Raw genomic sequence first — 20,163 nt, forward strand, 5'->3', positions numbered from 1 at the left:
GAGCGTACCAACCTTATGGTACGCTCGAGTGCCCAATCACATGGGTCCCACATTTTTTTGTGGTGATCCAAAGCATTCATTTGCAAGGCCCTATCATAGACAGGGTGTGTACCAAAAATCAGCTCCATTGAATCATCCTAATCCCGGGAAAAAATGGGCAGATTTGTGGACAAACAGTGTCTGTCCATTTTGACCTCCCCAAATGGATGGGTTAGGATGATCCTATGGAGCTGATTTTTGGTACACACCCCATCTATATAAGGGCCTTTCAAATGAATGCTTTAGATCATCCTAAAAATGTGGGACCACATGTGATTGGGCACTCGAGCGTACCATAAGGTTGGTACACTCGAGCGTACAATCCTTTTCCTCATATATATATATATATATATATATATATATATATATATATAGCTACAGAAAAAAGGATTTCTTTTCTTTTTTTGTGAGAATTACATGTCAGTATTAATATTAACGATTTTTGCCATTCCTAACTTTCTCCTTCTGTATATCTATCTATCTAGCAGAATAGAAAGGGAGAGGAGTTTTTGGAATTATTGGAAACATCTGTGGATTTAACACGTTGTAGTTCAACCGTGTTAGCCTTTTAGCCCTTACCTGCTATATCTAAGTATATTTTGCAGGGGTAAGATGGTCCCTCCCTAATTTACACAGCTCTTTGTCAGAGATATTTAGGAGATTTTTTCTCCTGCTCGATCTTATAGAAGACACGTTTCTAGGTATTTCTTTTTTTAGTGACACACTGACGCGTGCCTCAATCTCTCTCTCTCTCTCTCTCTCGCCCGAGATGCGAGATGCAACACTCTACCTTTCTCTTTCTCTCTCATCCTGTCTCTCGAACCCGCCCTTCATCTGTCTTTGTTGTTCTAGGTTAGGGTTCCCTCCCATTGAGATTCTAATGTTTTTTTTTAAACCTTTTTTGAATTTCAGGTTAGGGTTTCCCTTCAATGAGATTCTAATGGGGTCTTTTGAAACCCTTGAATTACGGGTTTGGGTTTCCCCTTAATTTAAGATTCTAATGGGTTTCCTCTAAACCTTTGAATTCCAGGGAATTTGAGAATCAATCATTTATCCCCTTTCTACTACATACTTTCAACGGCTCTGGATCTAAAGATAGATTGACTTTTTTGGTTGAAACTATGGGTATTTCTATGACTGCTTGGGAGAGGTATTTTCATTTGCTTTTATGCTTTAATTTCTTTTATATGTTGGGCTTATTTATTGGGATTTCCACATTATAATGAGATATTATGAGTTGATCAAAACCCAGCATTTTTCTTCTTATTTTCATTTTGAGTTATATGTTCACTTTTGAACGATTCTGTATTCTAATGGTGGAATTATAGGTTGTTTGTTCATGAATTTCGAACTGGAGACTCTAATCGGTCAATGAAACGGATATATACGATTGCATATGAGATTAGGGTTCTTGCCTAAAGCGTAAAAATCTCAATCTTCATGTTGTAACCCTCTTTCTTTTAAGTATCTTTGTTTGAGGTTTCTATAAGGTGGTGCAGCTCTGAAGTAGTTGAATTAGAGATTTTTTTTTCATTTATTTACAGGTTTAAGGATAGTTTCGCCGTAAGATTATCTGATTCAATGCACATCATGACGCTAGAAAATATAAATTATAAAGAGATGAATGCAGGTCACTTATTAAGGAAATCATAGCTTATCCTCTCATTGACATAGAGACTTCTTTCATTTATTTACAAGTTTTAGGTAGTTTCACTATAAGGGTTACGAAATTATGCATTGTTGTAAGGCCTTCTAAATTATTGCTCATTATTCTGTGTATCGGTTCTTGGGATTCTTGCTCATTTTTCGGAAACTATTTTAGGGCTGTCGTGGTGGGTTACTTCCCACTGATTTTTATCGTCATTTTACTTCGGTGTTTTCTGGATAGTGCCTTATGTTCGATGAAATGCCACGAAGAAAATTGTTTATATTGTTTGGTTCTTGCTGGTTTTTTTTGTTATCTTTGGATGCCAGTATTTATCTTTTTTCCATTTATGTTATTTTGGTTCTTTATGGGGAGATGATGAAGGGATTCCAGGTGGGTTGTTCATGACTAGTCGGGTTCAACACTGGTTCCTTAGTTTCCTGTTAGTAGCTATGTTTCTTCTTCCCCAATATTTTGTTAGGGTTTTCTTCTCAAAATGCAAAACGAACAGGGCCTAAGATAGTGCCTTATGTTTGATGAAAAGCCACAAAGAAATATTTTCTTTTTCATGCTTCTATTCTAGGATTTATTGATTTTTTTGTTAGGTGTGGCTTCTGTTTCTATTTATGTAGGATGTGAATTATGCCGGGGCATCACCTCCCAATCAGAATGCATTTATATGTCTTCCTTGCATTTTTTTTCTTTGTAGGTTTTCTTTGTAGCGGGATTTGAATTAATTTGTATAGTTTTGGCCTCATTTCTCTTTTGTAAACATCTTCAACGACACAGCTGGTTTGAATCGAGCGATTCTCAAGTACGATATCCATTCCTTATGTCTCGGCTGGCAAGTACCAATATCGAAATCATGAGCACTCTGATCATTTATGGAGTCTAGCAGGCATGAACAGTCTTCTTCCCCTATATGCATTGTAAAGAAACATGTCTTCTTGAAGAATTTATAAATTGAAGTATTTTCGTTGCCAGGATGTTCAAGGTTGAAGGTACTAAACTCTTTGTTTTCATATGCAGGGGAGAAATTATCTAGAGAAGAAGCATTGCAAGATCGCCGAAAAGGTTTCCATTTGGGTTCTTTGAACTTCCAAATATTTCTACACCCTTCATTTCTAACTTTATTGATCTGCATTTTCCTTTGCTTGCAGTTAAAAAATAGAATGATGGATTAGATATCTGGAAGCCTTTTTGCCCCGAAGGTTTCAAAGAGGGATATCCTCACACATTCTCTTTATTTTAACGGCAGTGTCAATTATTGAATTTGTTCAATAGAGATGTTGTTAGAGTTTATCTATTTTTTTTTTTTTTGGCTTCCAATCTCATTTATCTATTCCATTTTTATCTCATAGATCATTGAGCAATGAAAAAAACTGCCACTGGTGGTTTTGTTGAAATTCAAACAGGGCCTTAGTGTAGGGATTTATCCATTCATGTTACTTCCGTTCTAGATTGGAGTAACTCTTTTAATCATTTGCTTTGTCTTTGTCAATAGGTTGATGGAAATGAACTAAAGCAAGCATGCACTGGCAATTGTTTGTCTTCTGTATTTAGCGAGTTCCAACTATACAAAAACACCAACATACTTTCGTTTTTTGCTCCCTTCAAAATTTAAATAACTCTTTTATTCATTTACTTTGTGTTTGTCGATATAATGAAAATTAAATAAAGAAAACTTACTTTTGTTTTTTGCTCCCTTCAGAATTTAAATAACTCTTTTATTCATTTACTTTGTGTTTGTTGATATTATGAAAATTAAATAAAGATTGCACTGGCAATTGTTGATCTGCTGTGTTAAGGTATACAAAAAGTTCAGCTTAGGTTATCACTTTCACACCATGACACTTCCACTGATGTCTTATTCAATACTAAAATTTAAAAACTTGATGAGCATAATGTCGTAAACTATAGTTGAATGGAATTGATATTTCCATTCTCACAAATAGTTGGATTATAATATTCCGCCAAACTGAATATCATGTGTTATGATCTTTTTGATTTATTCTATTCTTATATACCGGATTGGATTTTTTTTATTCCATTGTGTTTGCACTTTTACCTTCATTTTTTTTATGATTCTATTGGTTTTTCACTTTTAGTATAACACGGGATCATGGAAATGGGTTCTGTTTCTTTTATTGCCTTCCAATTTTTTGATGTTTCTTTTCTATCCATATATGAACAGTTTTAGAACATCTTTTTAATTAATCATTTACATTTTCTTTACCGTCCCGTGCATCGCACGGGGTATTTTACTAGTATATATATATATATATATATATATATATATATATATATATATATATATATATCAAAGAGATATCCTCCCCTTTGTAGGGGCATTCAGTTTTGGACAAAAAATCTGCCACACTATTAGCTTCCCACCAGCTATGAGTGATTTTCTAATCATTAAACGAGCTTAGAAGGTCCATGATTTTCTCCTTTGTCGGTTTCTTTTTCCAAGGGCAATTGTACTCACCTTCAAGAACTTTAACAACTACCAAGGAATCAGATTCAATTCACTCTTTCATTCTGTTTTTTTCCTTTGCAAGGGAGATCACCTTCAGGAAAGCATCAATCTCAAGCTCATGAATGGAAGCTTCCTGGGGTTTCCATTGAGAAAAACGGGCAATGATTTACCCTTGTGGGCTGCACAACAGTCCTCCAATAGCCGCTGATGTCTCAGAGAGAGAGGCATCAGTGTTGATCTTGGTCCATTCCGGTTCTGGATCCAGTCTGATCCATTTGCATCCCCTGTTGGGAGTGTTGGGGCCTGAAGGCCAAGATTGCAGCCAACCCGTTTATTTCTATTGTTGGTGCCTCTTGGAGACGAAGATGGATGCATCTCATTGGAACCAGCACCAGGATATTTCTCAGGATATGCTGTTTGTGGTTGTGGGTATTTCCATGCAGCCTCCCATTGTGCTGAAGCCATATGTGGGATATGGAAGCACAGAATGCAAGACGAATAGCTGTTGCAGTTTGTCCAGTCCCAACAAGATTTTGCCGAATCCATTCCTCCTCTCTCTTAGAGTTGGCTTTGGCTTTCTCTGGAATCTGAATCTCCACAGTATCGACCTCCAAATCCATGAAGAGAAAGAGAATGAGAAGAAGGGATGATCCGGGGATTCCCTCTCCGAATTGCATAGGAGGCAGCCTATGTTTCTGGATGCACCAAGCAAGGAGAGCCTGTCTCAAGTTTATAGTTTAGAGCCTGCCATGAAGTGAATCCGTGCGTCGGGATGTGTCCCTTAAACCATACATAGGAATGCCGCAAAACTTTTGGGTGTTTGCTTCTGATTTATTGCCATGCTGATTTCATTGTGAATCCTAAGTCTGGAGACTCTGGACATGGTTTCCACACCGGGATATCAGGCCCTCCAGCTATGGTAAGAGAAGAGAATAGAATGTTTTTTACTTCAGATAGCCATGGATGATTGAAGATTTCAGCCCAATCACCATTTGCCCAAAGGTTTCTAACCTCAGCATTTGCCGGAATTGAGATTATCACAGATCCTATGGATGTTTGGGAGCAGATTGGTCCATCAGGATGCCAAGATTGTTTCCAAAAATCAATCCCCTCCCCATTGCCCAAGATGTAGCAGACATTTCCTTTGGCAATTTCCCTCCCCCGAAAGATGCCTCTAGCTCCTCAGGACATGTTTCGAGGAACATTTGCCTCCCAATAATTCTTTCCTCTTGCATTGAGGATCCGCCAGACACAATTCAGCTGGGCAGCCTGGTTAATGTTATGGGGCTTTCGAATGCGAACTCCTCCTCCGTCCTTTGGTCTGCAAATTGTGCTCCAGGCCACTGGGTGATACCTTCAGGTTAGAGAGGGCCACACCAAACAAAATTTCTCGGAATGGTGACTATTTCCTTGAGAGTACAACAGGGAAGTGAGAAAGCCATGGACTATATGGAAACTGTTCAGGACTGCTCTTACCAGCTCCAACCTACAAGCTCTAGAGAGGTGCCTGTTCGACCAGGTAGCAATTCAGCTCCTTACTTTGGCTACAAGAGGTTTGCACATAGCAGAAGACAATCTGGTGGAAGTTAACGGGAGGCCAATATATTTTAATGGGAGGGCTCCTTCATGCCAATGATTTTGCAGATCATTTTTTTCCTGGCATCTGCTGTTAGCAAATAGGATCTCAGATTTCTTCACATTCGCCTCCATGCCAGAGCATTCTCTAAATTTGTTGAGAGATTTTCCGATTTGGAGAGCATTTTCTGGGGTGGCATTGGCAAAGAGCATGACATCATATGCAAAGAACAAGTGAGATACAAAGATGGGGCGTTTAACAAAGGGGGTAGAAATGAGGTTCTTCCTACTGGCTTCTTGAAAAATGGCCGACATCATTTCCATGGTGATACAAAACAGAAGGGGGGAGATCGGGGCCCCTTGTCTCAGGCCATTAGTTGTTTGAAGAACCCCTTTGGGCTACTATTGATAATAATAGAGAAGGTTGGGGTGCGATTGCATTGCTGAATCCATCTCCTCCATGTATCATTGAACCCCTGTTTGGCCATAAAACTGGGGAGGGCTTCATGAGCTACATTATCGTAAGCCTTTCTGAGGTCAATCTTGATGCACATCGCTTGCTTGGCACCCTTCCTATGGAAGTTGTGGAGTAAGTCCTAAGTCAAGAGAATATTGTCTTGGATTAACCTTCCCTTTATAAAGGCAGACTGGAAAGGTCCAATGATGCGGTCCATCACAGTGCTGAGCCTATTAGTCATGATCTTAACGATAATCTTGTAGAGCAGGTTGCAGAAGAAAATAGGCCGATATGTATCGGGGGCTGCTGCATCCAGGCCCTTGGGGATGAGAGCAATGTTGGTAGTATTCACCTCCGGAAGAAGAGTTCCTTTGTTGAAGAAATATTGGACACCCTTAGTTACATCTCCTCCTATCAAGTACCAAAAGTGCTGGTAAAAATCACCATTAAAACCATTGGGTCCCGGAGCTTTATTCCCATCCAAGGCTTTTACCACTACTTCAATTTCATCTGGGGAGACTGGGCGGGTGAGATTTTCAGCTTCAGTGGTAGTTAGTCTCCTGTTAGGCTCTGGAATAGAGTTATGATCAACTCTTTTTCCATTATTTAAAAGCCCTTTGAATTAGTTTAGGAAGGTGACCTCAATGATCTCAGCATCAGTTGTAATGTCTCCATTGTGTTTGGTGATGCCCATAATGCTATTTTGATTGCAGTGATGGTTCATTGCAACATGGAAAAAACTGGAATTTGAATCCCCCAAGTTTAGCAATTGAACTCGAGAGTTTTGGTGATTCATTGGTTCTTCCATTCTGGCTGGCAGCTTGCATGCATTCTTCCCTTGCTTTGCCCTCCAGATGTGTAAGATTTTTATCAGCCGATTTAAAGCAATCATATCTTGGACCTTGTGGAGCTTTTGAAGCAGAATTGGCACTTTCCTGTCAATTCTCCCAAACACGTTTTGGTTCCAAACTTTCAGTTCTCGTTTCACTTCATTGAGTTTCTGGACTACTCTGTACATAGGATTTCCTCTATCTTGGATCCCCCATGATTTCTCAACCACCTCATAAACAGAAGTATCCTGGAGCCACTGGAGAAGAATTTGAAAGTCTTTTTGTTGGTCTTCTGATTCTCCATAAGTTGAATTATGAGGGCATGGTCAGAAGTTCCTCGATGAAGTTCCTCGATGCTTGTACATGGCCATTGAATGGGGAAATTGCATAAGCCAGTCATCATTTATCAAAGCTCTGACCATATGTCTCAATCTAATATCATCCTGAGAGTTATTATTCCAGGATAGAACTTGGCCAATGGTTTTGAGGTCCTTCAGAGCACATGCTTCAATACAATCATTGAATTCCTCCAATTCCCTATAAACACGGTCAGGGCCTCCCATCCTCTGATCCGGGAATCTGGTAGTGTTGAAGTCACCAGCAACAATCCACGGCCTGTTGATGGCGGATGCGAGGTTACAAATATCCTCCCATAAATCTCTTCGTTCACTCCCACTGTTAGAAGCATATACAGCAGTAAGCAAGAAGCTTACCTTTATTTGGGTCCAAGTAATCTCGGCATGAACAAATTGTCTAGAATCTTTTCGAATAGAAATTTGAATGATTTTAGGATCCCAAATCACCCAGATCCTTCCTTTGGTGGTATGAGAGTAATTTCCATAGGTACTCAAACGTTCACAATTATCAGAAGAATAATGCTCCATTAATTCTTTGCTAGCTTTTGTTTCTAGTAAACATAAGAATGGGGCACATTTTTTTTTTTTTTTGATGGGTAATGGGGCACATTTCTTGTTGATTAGAGACTGGATTTCCTGTCTCCTTAATGCCAAGCAGAGGCTCCTAGCATTCTAGATCCCGAAGTTCATCATCATCAACTAAGTGTTGGTCCTCCTCCGCAATCATCTGAGCTATTTTTTCGCTTTTACTGAGCTCGGTTTCCTTGTCCCCCTTTTGAACAGGTTTGTTTTCTGTTCCAGCTTACTCAACGTGCTGTTTAGCTATTCTTCATTTTCTTCTACCTCAGTAAGGATAGCATATGGGTTTTGGGTTTGGAGGATACTTGAAGGTTCCCCCTGTTGATCGCAAAGAGACTCAACTTCTTCTGCTTCATTTTGTATTTCTTGATTTTTCAGGTCTCGTGTCTCAACCACCTCTTCAGCAACAGTTTCCTGATCTGTCTCCTTCGGAATCTCCTTTTACTGAATAGGCCTCCACTCTTTCCTCTGTTTTTTCTCTGTTTTATTGTTTTTGGGGCAGGAGAGGTTATTGTAGTTAAAAGTTTTACACTCCTTGCTGGATGGTGGCCTCCCATTCTTACTCCACCTTCTGCAGGGTGGTGCCTAATGATGGGTGGTGTTAAGATCCGAACTGATGTGAGCTCTATTCTATTCGGTGAAAGTGTGAAGATCATAACTTGTTCATTGCACATAAGGGTGCAATGAACAAGCTATTTGGCATTTGTTTAACTACTTACCATCTATGAAAAAAGTTCCTCGGTTATCTTTCGATCCATTCTTATGATTTTAAGATCAAGGATGCCTTAGTATTTTTCTTTCTCCTACAAGTGCCCAATTACATTTCATCTAACCACAATTACTAAAGGGCACACACAAAGTGGCCAGTCTGCTCTCCCTATGTGGATTAGTGAAATCAAACATGGTCTGTACTTGCTTTTGCATTTATTTATATCTATGCATGCCGACATGAGTTTAAACGGATTTATATTCTTCACACTTTTGTTTTTGGTGATTACCAATGAATGTCAGTCTCTCTTTGGTTTTCAAATCTGTCTCTGGTTCTGAGTTTTGTTGTTGCACATTGAGCACATGGCATCATTTATGTATAACCAATGTTAAAATCGTATGATTCACGATTTGAATCCCATCGAATCGTGGGTAAAACGATTCAATTCGGAAGGAAGACTTGTTTTCTGTAAAAGTCGCACTTGTGTAAAAATTACATGATTTTTACTTTTCTTTTTACGAGATTTTTTGCTTATTTTCCTGTGGTCGACCCTTTGTGATTAAACCCCTTATACATCGTATATATACCTCTCGCCCCCACTTATAACCTAAACACAACTAAAGAAAGCCGTAACTCTATTATTCTCCTCCTTTCTTCGTTTTCTTCTCTTCTTTCATTCTTCTCCTCCTCGTCCTTCCGACGTTGTACCAACTTATAACCTATAAAGCCCTTCTCATCCTTATATTTAATTTAATTTTATGGTTTTAAATGGAAAATAGATAATTGCTCATTTTATTCTGTTTTTTTAACTTTTTATATTTTTAATATATTTTCTCTTTTTTATATGTAAATCAGAATAAATCTTACTATTTACGATTCGATTCGATTCGAAGCCTGTTACGATTCGATTCTGATTTTCAGAACCTTGATCTAGATAATATATTCATATAACCCTTGAATGCCTATGTATGTGTTATACCCAATTTATTATGTTGATTACATTAAAAGTCACACTTGGCCTGGGTCATGTTTGAAACTTTGTCGAGTGCTTGATAGAAAATCTCCTGAATGTAGTCCAACAAAACCAAAACTGTGCCATAATCTGATCGAATTGCTCCTTCAAATGGCTGAAGTACAGTCAAGTTACAACATGTTCTCCGACAGCCTCTTAACTGTTTACATTTGTCCTTTCCAGAAGGGGGTATCTTTGTCATTCTGGAAGGCACTGTTTTTTATTTGTTGAATCAACTGGTCCTTTAGCAAAGATGGAAATATTCTATATTAATTCACATCTAAACCCATCAACCCACATGCATCTCTTACCCCATATCTGCTTTTACAGAAATAGGAATCCCGTGCAACTTGGAAACTCCACTTCCTTTCGAAATTATTTCCTGATTCAGCACACATTGTCATGGCTATTAGGAAACAACCTCAACTAATCTTTTTTCTTATTTTTAGCAATTATAGTTTTGATGCATTTCTCCTTGGATCTCAGCTTGATACAAATGAGAATTAGTTATGTTTGTCAGTTTCATTTGTTTGGTAGAGTGAAGTGATTTCCTGAAGGTGCTATGAGATCCACCCAAACATGAAAAATCAGTCATTTTTCTATGTAATGAATTTCGTCATTGAATTGGTTTTATCTCCATGCCTTTATAGAAATATCCGAAAGGATATTTTTTTTCCCACAATCGATCTCATTCGCAAAAAAGGTGTGGTAATGATACTTGATCAGCTCCGGAATCAGCCTTCTTTCTTCTTCCAATATAACTATATTAATGCTTGTGTGCCATCTCTTTGATTATTCGATTGCGATGTATTTGATTATTTGATTTTTCTTTGTTGATACTTTGCAGAAGCGAACTTTTCTTTGTTATACGCAAAAACTGAAATGGTGAGTCATCTAGAAGTTGTTGGTAATGGCATTACATTTTGGACTAAAATAATTTTTTTTTTCTTTGCGGAATTAAGTCTTATTTAATGTACTTATATTTTTTCAATGATCTCTATGCTTCATTTACTATTTTTCCGTTTACTCTGTCAGTTCCCAAATTGACTTTTGTTATGTTTTTGTGTTCTTTTCAATCTTCACCAGTTCTCCAGGGGCGTTTGGAATGACATTAAAAAGGCATTATGAGAAGTATCTCTCGGAATATGAATTAGCAAAGGAAGATGTTGATGGAGAGTTCTGCTTACAGTGTCACAGGTCTGAACTCTCTCTCTCTCTCTCTCTCTCTCTCTCTCTCTCCATAATGTATATGCATATTCTTTCTTTTGCAAATCTTTGCTAATAACAATAGCGCTCCTGGCGACTAGGTGAATTGTGGCACGTGCGGTGAATGGGACCACATTTGGTTGTGACACACGGCTGGGTCTTGGTGCATTCTAGGTATAATATGTCTGCCCCATCATCCCCTTTCATGATATGGACTATGTTTGTCCAATTTGAAAAATTCATAAACAGATGGATCTGTTTTGGTAGTCCTGTTAAGGAATTTCTTGCTTGAAAAATGCATAAACAGATGGACGCAACTTTGTATCAGTTTTCACATTAAATGTTGCATGAATCATCGAAGTTGATTTGACTGCCAAAACTGATGGATCTTGTTTGGCAGTCTTGTTACGGAATTTCTAGCTTGAAAATAACCATTGCTTTTTATTGTGATTAGCATTCTAAAATTGTCCCCCGTGAGTAGATTTTCTTTTTATTTTTTTATACATGTTAGATAGTTCCATAGTTATTGTTTAGTAGTTAGGGTGCTTGTTTTCATTATACGAATGATTTGTGGATGTTTTCTTGGTCTATGGGATGCATGAATTTTTGTTTCTTCTATCATGTGTATTTATTTCTCTAGGCTTCTATGGGACCCCTAGAGGAGGGTAGAAGCTCATTAGAGACCGGGCGAGGGGAGGGGGGATGGGGGGGGGGGGAATCTCTAGAGGGACATTGCCCTCTGAACATACAAAATGCTATCGTAGTTAATGCATGGAGGGGGCTGAGATTCTTAGGGTGGGGGAGAAGGGTTCCTAGAGAGACGGAGATCTAGACATGTGAAAAAGAGGGTGTGTTGGCTCATAGTAGGGGTAAGTGACAAATAGTAGACTGGCTTAAGAATTCGTCATAGGATGTGGGTCTTTTATAAAATCTCCAAAAAATCATGCTTTGAGTCTTTGAAACTTAAAGGGTTCATTTGTGTTTGTCATATATTTTATTTAGTTTGGATTGCGGGAATTTTCTGAAAATTTTGGAAAGGAAAAGTATTTTTAAAATTTCGTCACTGAATTGGTTTGATCTCTTATCCAAGCCTTGATAGAAATATCTGAAAGGGTATATTTCTTTCTTTTCCCAATCGATCTCATTGGCAAAGTAATCAAGGTAACGCCACTTGATCGGCTTTGGAATCAGCCTTTTCTTTTTCTCTTTCAATATTTACATTACTGCTTTTATGTTATGTCTCTGATTGTTTTTTCTTCGTAGATATTCTGCTACAGAAAGTGAACTATTCTTTGTTGGCTGTAAAAACTGAAACAGTGAACTCATCCATAAGCAGTTGGTAATTGCATTACATGTTGGACTACAATAGTTTTTATTTATTTGTGGAATTAATTCTCTTATTTATTATACTGATATTTTTTTAGTAATCTCTACGTGTCATTTACTACTTTTGCATTTACTCTGCCAGTTCCCTTGAAAATTAACCTTTGTTATATTTCTGTTTTCTTTTCACTCGACCATTACTCTGGGTGCGTTGGGAATACATTAAAAAGCATTACGACTATGAATTAGCAAATGACGATGTTGATGGAGAGTGCTGCTTACCGTGTCACATGTCACAGGTCTCTCTCTCTCTCTCTCTCTCTCTCTCTCTCTCTCTCTCTCTCCATATTGTATATGCATATTGTTTCTTTTGCAAATATTCGTTGACAATAGTAGCGCGGCTGGCCACTAGGTGAATTGTGGCATATGCAGTGAATGTGGACCACTTTGGTTGTGACATATGCAGTGAATGTGGACACAAAATGGGGCAGATTTGTGTCTGTCCATTTTTGTCCAGGGGTTAGGATGATCCTATGGAGCTGATTTTTGGTACACCCCCCATCTATGTAAGGGACTTTCAAATGAATGGTTTGGATCATCCTAACAAAGTGGGCCCCCATGTGATTGGGCAAGCTAGCTCACCATAAGTTTGGTGAGCTTAAGCTCACCAACAGTTTCCTCACACACACACACACACACACACATATATATATATATATATATATATATATATATATATATATATATATATATTTATTTATATGAGGAAAATGATTGTGAGCTTGAAGCTCATATAGCTTATATGAGCTTGAGGGCCCAAACACTTGGTCCCACATTTTTTGTGGTGATCCAAACCGATTTGCAAGGCCCCATCATAGATAGGGTGTACCAAAAATCAGCTCCATTGGATCATCCTAACCCCTCCAAAAGCAGAGGGTTAAAATGGGCAAATTTGTGGCCAACGGTGTCTGTCCATTTTGCCCTCCACTTTTGGATGGGTTAGGATGATCCTATGGAGCTGATTTTTTGTACACACCCTATCTATGTAAGGGCCTTTCAAATGAATGCTTTGGCCCATCCTAACAATATGGGCCAACATGTGTTTGGGCCCTCAAACTCATATAAGCTATATGAGCTTCAAGCTCACAATCATTTTCCTCTATATATATATATATATATATATATATATATATATATATACTAGTAAAAAACCCCGGGCGATGCACGGGCCGACAAAGAACTGTTCGGACCACATCATAGGTTGATCCAAACCGTCCATGTGATGGAACACTACATAAATAGGTTGTGCCCCAAAAATGTTGCCCTTCAGCTACAATGTCGCTTTGGATACAATGTCGCCTCGGATACAATATTGCCTAGAAATATAAAGTCGCCTTGGATACATTGTAGCCTCGGATACTACGTTGCATTCTGCTACAATGGCGCTTCAGATACTATGTTGCCTTCGGATATAATGTCGCCTCAGATACTAGTTTGCTTTCGGATACTAGGTCGCTCAATCTGATGAATTGGATAGGTGACACAAAGGAAAAGGAATCCTGATACCAAATGACGAGGATGTGCCTGAGAACCCAGAAGTGGTAGGTTTTAATAAGTTCCTAGCTATGGGCGATTTATTGGGGATGTCCTACCATGAGAATCTAGGAAAAAGACGAGAAATGTACCAATCCATATAATCTTGAGGAGCGAATGAGACAGCAGGGACAATCACAGAGGCCGAGCCAATAACAGAATCACAAAATTAATGGGGGCCACTCAAAAAGTACAGAGATACTCTCAGTAAAGGAAAATCTGCGTTCGAAGGATAGTATATAATTCCAGGTCAATTAAGTCTGTTTAGATAAGTGGATAGAAGTAGGAGGGAAGGAAATTAATTGCAGGAAGCTGGAAGATGGAAGTACGAAGCTCAATGATTTGCGTATGGTTTAATTTCAGTGGTAGCTTCTGACAGTTGGGGGAACTTGTACATGGTTCTTGTTTAAGCTGATGGTTTCCCTTGGACCCATTAGTCTTGACTCGAGAAGTTTTTTGTCTAGACTCCTCCCCTGGACACTTTTGCCTTGCTATATTGTCTCTTGAATGTCTTGAAGGCTATAGGTTCTCAGAACTTCAGGTTGGCCTTGGTTAGAAAGACAGACTAAGGCATTCAAGTAATCCCATTGAATTCGTTAAGAAAGGTTGCCAATGTCAGAAAGAGAGGAAATGTAGGTTGCCAATGTCATTTAAAAAAAAAAAAAAAAAAAACAATGTCGCCATCGGATACAATGTCGCCTCGGATATAAAGTTGCCTCAGATACAATGTAGCTTCAGATACTATGTTGCCTTCGGCTACAATGTCGCTTCGAATACTATGTTGCCTTTAGATATAATGTCGCAACGGATACAATGTCGCCTTCGGATACAAGGTCGCTTCGGATACTATGTTGCCTTCGGATTCAATGTCGCTTTGGATAAAATGTTGCCTCGAATATAAAGCCACCTCGGAAACAATATTGCCCTTCGGCTACAATGTCGCTTTAGATACTACGTTGCCTTTGGATATAATGTCGCCTCGGATACAATGTAGCCTCAGAAACTATTTTGCTATCGGATACAAATTCGCTTCCGATACAATGTCGCCATCGGATACAATGTCGCCTTGGATATAAAGTCGCCTTGGGTACAATGTAGCCTCGGGTACTATGCTCCTTCCGGGTACAATGTAGCTTCATATACTATGTTGCCTTCGGATATAATGTTGCCTCGGATACATTGTAGTCTCGTAACTATTTTGCTTTCGGATATAAGGTCGCTTCTGATACTTTGTCACCTTCGGATACAATGTCGCACCGAATACAATGTAGCCCTTCGGCTACAATGTCACTTCAGATACTATGTTGTCTTCAGATACTATTTTGCTTTCGGGTAGTAGTTCGCTTCGGATACTCTGTCTTCGTCGCATACAATGTCGCATTGGATACAATGTTGCCTCAGATATAAAGTCGCCTCAGATACAATGTAGCCTCGGTTACTATGTTGCCTTCGGCTACAATGTCGCTTCGGATACTATATCGCCTTCGGATATAATGTTGCCTCCGATACAATGTAGCCTCGGATTCTATTTTCTTTTGGATAGAAGGTCGCTTTGGATACAATGTCGCCTTGGATATAATGTTGCCTTGGTTATAAAATTGCCTTGGATACAATATAGTCTCGGATAATATGTTGCCTTAGGCTACAATGTCGCTTCGGATACTCTCTTGGCTTCGGATATAATGTCGCCTTAGATACAATGTAGCCTCGGATACTATTTTATTTCGGATAAAAGGTCGCTTCGGATACAATGTCGCCTTGGATATAATGTTGCCTCAGTTATAAAGTCGCCTCAGATACAATGTAGCATCACATATTATGTTGCCTTCGGCTACAATGTCCTTTCGGAAACTATGTTGCCTTCGAATAAAATGTCGCCTCTGATACAATATAGGAATACTATTTTCTTTCAGATACAAAGTCGCTTTGGATACTATGTCGCCTCGGATACAATGTTGCCTCGGATATAAAGTCGCCTCGAATACAATCTAGCTTTGGATAGTATGTTGCCTTTGGCTACAATGTTGCTTCAGATACTATGTTACCTTCGAATATAATGTCGCATCGGATACACTGTTGCCTCGGATATGATGTTGCCTTCGGCTACAATGTCGCATCGGATACTATGTTGCCATCGGATATAATGTCACCTCGGACACAATGTAGCCTCGGATACTATTTCTTTCAGATACAAGGTTGCTTCAGATACTATGTCGCCTACGGATACAATCTATCCTCGGATATAAAGTTGCTTCGGGTACTATGTTGCCTTCAGCTACATTGTCACTTCGGATACTATGTTGCCTTCTTATATAATGTCGCCTCAGACAAAATGTAGCCACAGATACTATTTTCTATCGGATAGAAGGTTACTTTGGATACAATGTCGCCTTTGGATACAATGTCACCTTAGATATAATGTTGCCTCGGTTATAAAGTCGCCTCAGATACAATGTAGCCTCGGATACTATTATGCATTCGGCTACAAAGTCGCTTCGGATATTACGTTGCCTTCGGATATAATGTCCCCTCGGGTACAATGTAGCCTCAGATACTATTTTGCTTTCCGTTACAAGGTCGGTTCGGATACTATGTCGCATTCAGATACAATATCTCCTCGGATATAAAGTCACATCGGATACAATGCTGCCCTTCTGCTATAATGTTGGATCGGATACTATGTTACCTTCAGATATAATGTCGCTTCGTATACAATCTAGCCTCAGATACTATTTTCTTTCGGATACCAGGTCAGTTTGGTTACTATGTCGCCTTCGTATACAATGTCGCGTCGGATACAATGTTGCCTCGGATATAAAGCCGCCCTGGGTATTATGTTTCCTTCGGCTACAATGTCGCTTCGGATACTATATTGCCTTCGAATATAATGTCGCCTCGGATACAAGGTTTCCTCAAATATAAAGTCGCCTTGGATACAATGTAGCCTCGGATACTATGTTGAGTTCGGCTATAATGTCAATTCGAATACTATGTTGCCTTCAGATATAATATCGCCTCGGATATTATTTTGCTTTCGGAGACAAGGTCGCTACGGATACTATGTCGCCTTCGGGTACAATGTTGCCTCGGATATAAAGTCACCTTAGATACAATGTTGCCTCGGATACTATGTTGCCTTCGGGTACAACATCGCTACGGATATAATGTCGCTACGGATACAATGTAGCCACGGATACTATTTCTCCTCCAATACACTGTTGCGTCGGATACAATGTTGCCTTGGATACTATGTTGCCATCAGATATAATGTCGCCTCGGATACTATTTCTTTCGGATACAAAGTCGGTTCAGATACTATGTAACCTACGGATACATTGTCGCTTCGGCTACAATGTTGCCTCGGATATAAAGTTGCCTCGGATACAATATAGCCTTGCGTACTATGTTGCCTTCGGTTCATTGTCGCATTAAATACTATGTTGAAATCATATATAATTACGCCTCGGATATAACGTTGCCTCGGATACTATTTTATTTCGGATAAAAGATCGCTTCGGATACAATGTCGCCTTGGATATAATGTTGCCTCTGTTATAAAGTCGCCTCAGATACAATGTTGTCTCAGATATTATGTTGCCTTCGGCTACAATGTCCCTTCGGAAACTATGTTGCCTTTGAATATAATGTCGCCTCTGATAAAATATAGGAATACTATTTTCTTTCGGATACAAAGTCGCTTTAGATACTATGTCGCATCGGATACAATGTTGCCTCGGATATAGAGTCGCCTCGAATACAATCTAGCCGTGGATACTATGTTGCCTTTGGCTACAATGTTGCTTCGGATACGATGTTTCCTTCGGCTACAATGTCGCATCGGATACTATGTTGCCATCGGATATAATGTCACCTCAGACACAATGTAGCGTCGGATACTATTTCTTTCGGATACAAGGTTGCTTCGGATACTATGTCGCCTACGGATACAATCTATCATCGGATATAAAGTTGCCTAGGGTACTATGTTGCCTTCAGCTACAATGTCGCATCGGATACTATGTAGACATCAGATACTATTTCATTCGGATACAAGGTCGCTTCGGAAACTATTTCGCCTTCGGATACAATGTCACCTCGGATATTATTTCACCTTCGGATCCAATGTCGCCTCAGATACAATGTTGCTTCGGATATAAAGTTGCCTCGTATACAATGTAGCCTCGGATACTATGTTGCCTTCGGCTACAATGTCGCATTGGATTCAATGTTGTCTCAGATACTATTTTGCCTTCGGATACAATATCGCCTTTGATAAAATGTTGTCTCGAATATAAAGTCACCTCGGATACAATATTGCCCTTCGGCTACAATGTCGCTTCATATACTACGTTGCCTTCGGATATAATGTCGCCTCGGATACATTGTAACATCAGATACTATTTTGCTTTCGTATACAAATTCGCTTCGGATACAATGCCGCCTTGGATACAATGTTGCATCGGATATAAAGTCGCCTCAGGTACAATGTAGCCTCGGGTACTATGCTCCCTCCCGGTACAATCTAGCTTCGGATAGTATACTGCCTTTAGATATAATGTTGCCTCGGATACAATGTAGTCTCGTAACTATTTTGCTTTCGGATACAAGGTCACTTCGGATACAATGTTGCCTCAGATATAAAGTCGCCTCGGATACAATGTAGCCCTTCGGCTCCAATGTCATTTCGGATACTATATTGCCTTCGGATATAATGTCGCCTCGGATATGATGTAGCCTCGTATAATATTTTGCTTCGGATACTCTATCGTCGTCGCATACAATGTCGCATCGGATACAATGTTGCCTCGGATATAAAAACGCCCCTGATACAATGTAGCTTCGGTTACTCTGTTTCCTTCGGCTACAATGTCACTTCGGATACTATGTTGCCTTCGTATATAATGTCGCCTCAACACAATGTAGCCTCATAGACTATTTTCTTTCGGATAGAAGGTCGCTTTGGATACAATGTCGCATTCTGATACAATGTCGCCTTAGATATAATGTTGCCTCGGTTATAAAGTCGCCTCGGATACAATGTAGCCTCAGATACTACGTTGCATTCGACTACAATGTCGCTTCGGATACTACGTTGCCTTCAGATATATTGTCCCCTTGTGGTACAATGTTGCCTCGGATACTATTTCGCTTTCCGATACAAGGTCGGTTTGGATACTATTTCGCATTCACATACAATATCCCCTCGGATATAAAGTCACCTCGGATATAATGTTGCCCTTTCGCTATAATGTCGGATCGGATACTATGTTACCTTCAGATATAATGTCTCCTCGTATACAATCTAGCCTCGGATACTATTTTCTTTCGGATACCAAGTCACTTTGGTTACTATGTCGCCTTCGTATACAATGTCACGTCGGATATAATGTTGCCTCGGATATAAAGCCGCCTCGAATACAATGTAGCCTCGGGTGTTATGTTTCCTTCGGCTACAATGTCGCTTTGGATACTATATTCCCTTCGAATATAATGTCGCCTTGGATACAATATTGCCTCGAATATAAAGTCGCGTTGGATACAATGTAGCCTCGGATACTATGTTGACTTCGACCACAATGTCAATTCGGATATCATGTCGCTTCGGATACAATGTAGCCTCGGATATTATTTTGCTTTCGGATACAAGGTCGCTACGGATACAATGTTGCCTTCGGATACAAGGTCGCTACGGATACAATGTTGCCTTCGGATATAAAGTCGCCTTAGATACAATGTTGCCTCGGATACTATGTTGCCTTCGGGTACAACGTCTCTACGGATATAATGTCGCCACAGATACAATGTAGCCTCGGATACTATTTCTCCTCCGATACACTGTTGCGTCGGATACAATGTTGCCTCGGATACATTGTTGCCTTCGGCTACAGTGTCGCATCGGATACTATGTTGCCATCAGATATAATGTCGCCTCGAATACTATTTCTTTCGGATACTAAGTCGCTTCGGATACTATGTCACCTACGGATACAATGTTGCCTCAGCTACAATGTTGCCTCGGATATAAAGTTGCCTCGGATACAATATAGCCTTGGAGACTAAGTTGCCTTCGGTACAATGTCGCATTAGATACTATGTTGAAATCGTATATAATTACGCCTCGGATACTATTTCGTTCGTATAAAAGGTCGTTTCGCATACTAATTCGTCTTCGGATACAAGTCGCCTCTGATATAAAGTCGCCTCGGATACAATGTTGCCTTGGGTACCATGCTACCTCGGATAAAATGTCGCTTCAGATATAGTCGCCTCAGATATAATGTAGCCCTTCTGCTACAATGTCGTTTCGGATACTAAGTTGGCTTCGGATATAATGTCGCCTCGAAAACGATGTAGCCTCGG

The 20,163-nt window shown here is 39.5% G+C and overlaps 2 long non-coding RNA genes across 2 annotated transcripts; both read left to right on the forward strand.

The window, feature by feature from the left end:
• Nucleotides 1-863: 863 nt before the first annotated feature.
• LOC143854201 (uncharacterized) lies at nucleotides 864-2,571 on the forward strand. Its single transcript, XR_013237456.1, has 3 exons — nucleotides 864-891; nucleotides 1,070-1,189; nucleotides 2,394-2,571. It is a non-coding gene; the product is annotated as an uncharacterized LOC143854201 (long non-coding RNA).
• A 143-nt stretch (nucleotides 2,572-2,714) lies between these two features.
• On the forward strand, nucleotides 2,715-11,182 carry LOC143854134 (uncharacterized). The gene is made up of 5 exons (XR_013237426.1): nucleotides 2,715-2,758; nucleotides 2,845-2,895; nucleotides 10,529-10,566; nucleotides 10,768-10,878; nucleotides 10,989-11,182. It is a non-coding gene; the product is annotated as an uncharacterized LOC143854134 (long non-coding RNA).
• The last annotated feature ends 8,981 nt before the right edge of the window (nucleotides 11,183-20,163 follow it).

The sequence above is a fragment of the Tasmannia lanceolata genome, unplaced genomic scaffold, assembly GCF_043159265.1.
Source record: "Tasmannia lanceolata isolate RefF3 unplaced genomic scaffold, GAP_Taslan_0.1 ptg000020l, whole genome shotgun sequence".
Taxonomy (NCBI): Eukaryota; Viridiplantae; Streptophyta; class Magnoliopsida; order Canellales; family Winteraceae; genus Tasmannia; species Tasmannia lanceolata.